This window comes from Suricata suricatta, chromosome 17, assembly GCF_006229205.1.
Source record: "Suricata suricatta isolate VVHF042 chromosome 17, meerkat_22Aug2017_6uvM2_HiC, whole genome shotgun sequence".
Classification (NCBI taxonomy): Eukaryota; Metazoa; Chordata; class Mammalia; order Carnivora; family Herpestidae; genus Suricata; species Suricata suricatta.
Genome location: NC_043716.1, coordinates 43,972,859 through 43,976,504, shown reverse-complemented (window position 1 = coordinate 43,976,504; position 3,646 = coordinate 43,972,859).

Sequence of the window (3,646 nt, the reverse complement as noted above, 5' to 3'; positions counted from 1 at the left end):
AATGCTATGGAATTCTAGAATTAGCCTTGTTTTACAAAGTTTAAAATAGGTTTTAGAAATCAAAGTTGATATGCTTAGCGATCTTTTGATTAATAAAAGCTTTCTTAAAGTCCCACACATTTGGACCATGGCAGCTAATTTTGTAATTTAAGCATTCATATGAACTACCTATGGACATATATTAAACTAATTGACAAAAATCTCAGAGTGCCGTCTTTACTTTTCTGGGGTTGCCCTATACGAGTGTAAGCCCACAGGAATCTTTCTCTTCCACAGAAGTCAGCACTGAAATGCTTTTCCTTCAAAAGAGTTGGCCTTGATAATAATCCCTTAGTCGTTACCAGTTACTTTTTAAATGTTTTCTATTTTTAGAGCCGTATATATTACTAATGGGCTCTTCCTCAAAGTCCCCCCCTTTAGTTAAGACACCATTATCTCTTGGGGCACCTGGGTGGCTCAGTCCGTTAAGCATCCGACTTCAGCTCAAGTCATGATCTCATGGTTCATGGGTTCGAGCCCCACAACAGGCTCTGTGCTGACAGCTCAGAACCTGGAGCCTGCTTCAGATTCTGTGTCTCCCTCTCTCTCTGACTCTCCCCTACTCATGTTCTCTCTCAAAAATAAATAAACATTTAAAACTTAAAAAAAAAAAAAAAGACACCATTAATTCTCTGTCCTAGAAATGAGAGAATATTGTTGACTATCACACATTGGAAAACCACTAAACCCTCCTTTTCTGCATTCCCTGGGCACTTAGAAAACCAGGCACTGGCCTGGAATATAAAGACCTGGCTTTAGTGCCAGCAAAATCAATACTAAGCCATTGATTTTGGGCAAGTCACTGACCTCTTTGAGTCCTTGTTCTCTTCTTCCTACAGAGTAAGGACAGTAATTATTTTCTTCCCTACCCCACAGGTAGGTCAACACCAAGAAATAACATGTGTCAAATCCCCTTATAAACTACAGCACTTTGAAGATGTAAGGTATCCTCTAGGACTATTCTCCAAGTGGTGTATCTTTGCTTTACTCTCTTTTGCTTTCCTTTCTCCCAATGGAAACCAAACAGATCCTCTCAGAGTTCTCGGACTTAAGCTCCAAAATCTGACATGGTATTTTGGAATGAGGGGTGGGGGGGTGTACCTTCCTGTTTCCTTAGTAATAGAACCTTTCCCTGTCATACCCTAGATGTGAAATTCGTTTCTTTAAATGGGACGTAGACCAAAGAAAAACACTGATTGGTATTTCATTCCACCTGTCCAATGAGAATAGACATGTGAAAATTATTTGGGGCAGTGTTAATACAATGGATTTATTGGTTTTCGATGGACAAGTAAAAGACTGTACTTTATTATCCCATATTCTCTTTCCTTACTGTCCCTATTTCTACTTATTTTAAAGGATTTAAAAGGATGTCAAAGGGAGGAACCAGTTCTACCCAATAGAGAGTGTCTTCTATTAAGACTGCTAAAACAATAGTTAAAAGTACTACTTTTCTCAGTTTCTGGAGTTTGGTGACCAGCCAAAGATTTATTTGCATTTGGGAGAAAGTATAATTAATGTTTTCATCTTTGAACAAGCTAAATGCCATCTTCTCAGCTCCATTAACTGAGAAGTAATACTGATTTCAGAAGAAAACTTTTTTCCTGAAAGGCAGAAACTTGCATCTACTCTACCACTTTTAATGGTTAGTATGTTTTTATTTTCATCTTTTAAAATTAACTGCCTTCTTTCATTTCATCTATTTGGTCTTATCCAAATAGTATAACTCTTATTTAAAAGACACCCAAGCCTTTTTAAGTAACTTGTTCTGTGGGAAGTACATTTGGAAATTAGATATTTCATCTGCCTAGGTTATTGCATCAGTTTTGCTGGAGGGAGAACTCTTAACTGCTTTCTTATCATATTTTGAACCTAAGTGCTTAAATAGCTTTCTTCTGCATCTTTTTTCCATGTAATTGTATCACTTAGAAAGTCTGTAGCGAAACTGGAAGCCAGTTTCCTGCTTCAGGAAAAAGCCCGGAGCTGGTAGGCAGAGACCCTGGTGTGCTGTCTCGGTGCTTGAAAAAGTGTGTTTCCTCATCTCTAAGTGGGCATTATCCATTCTTCCCCTTCTTTAATGGCTCTTCAGAGGACATAACAGACTACATGCATAATGTGTTTTGACATATAAAGTGTTCTACAAGTTAAATAATCCTGCCCAATTTACTAAACCAAATATAAGCATTTCTCTCACTTGAGGACTCTAGGCAATTGGTTTTACCTTACCTGACCATTGATCTCGAAAAGGCCCAGTGTGTTTAGTTTAAACTGGATGCGTAGAATTCAAAGCAAAACTTGCTCATAAGTCAAAAGCAAAGCAGGAAGTCTTTGTAAACTCTGAAAATTGACCTTCCATTACACTGGGTTTCTACACTATCTGGATTCAGGAGGTGCTTGCAAGGAAAACTAAAATGAATGGAAATTTGCTCCCTGAAACAGTCACAAGATCTGGGCCAAAAGATTCTCAAAATAGCTTTTGTAGGCAATCACGAGGATGGTGAGACCTTGGAGCCTCCTTACCTGATTAACATCCAGTTAGAAAATGACAGCTGCTTGGCAGGCAAGTGGTGGGAAGAGCCTCCGTATTTAAATTCCCCACTGTGATGGCTGCATGGCCTCTTGTGAGGCACTGACCTTTCTAGCACCCTCAATTCCAAAGAGACATGTGAAGGTCTTTTCTAAAGAACATCTCCAAGAATTTTACTTCATTTTCCACCATCTTGCTTTGCCAGTTTACCATTTGCTGTAGAGGGTGCCATCCTATTTTGAAAATGAGAAAATAGGGGCACCTGGGTGGCTCAGTAAAGCATCTGTTGATCTCAGATCAGGTCTTGATCTCTGGGTTGTGAGTTCTCCATGCCTCCACTGGGCACGAAGCCTACTTTAAAAAAAAGGATAGTGAGGGCGGTGCTTTGAAATGTTAAAGCGCTAGGTAAGATCAAAGTGGTGTATGTAAAATTGAGTAAGACCCTGGGGTGTGTATCAGTCACTGTCAACGGTCACGTTGAGTTGCAGCATTACATTTCCATCAGTTTGGATGTAGCTCAACTTCTCCCCAGTCTTGGAAGTTAGACCAGTACAAGTCTGTGTCAAGGGTCAGAGTTACGAAGAGCCAGTGTTCAATACTTGATGGGCTAATTTTGGACACAAAAGCCGAGGGTAAGACGCCCAGGCTCACTGCCGAGTCTCACTGGATTGCGTCCTCTCTCAAGCCCAACACGGCTCGGTTTAGGCCTGCTTCCTACTCCAGGCAAACCTGGTGGGTTTCTGCAGAACGTGTCTCTGAGTTGTGCAGGGACAAAAATATCCAGAAGAGGGGCAAAAAAAAAAGTTCGCGTTAGTTGAGCTATTTTTCCTCCTTTTACAAATAAGGAATCTGAGGCAGAGAGAAAGAGTGGATTTCCCCTTTGCAGCTCGGCAGTCTGGTTGCTGGAAGGGCGTTTGAGATGTCTTCAAAGAAAAGTGCGAAACAGCTTTTTCCATTTAAGTCCTTCCATTTTCCATTTTAAAATGAAAAAAAAATCATATTTTAAGTAGCCAAGTCATCAGCTAGGGTTTGTCTATTTGCCTTACTCTAGCTAGTCCCCTGACTCTTCATTATTGAAGT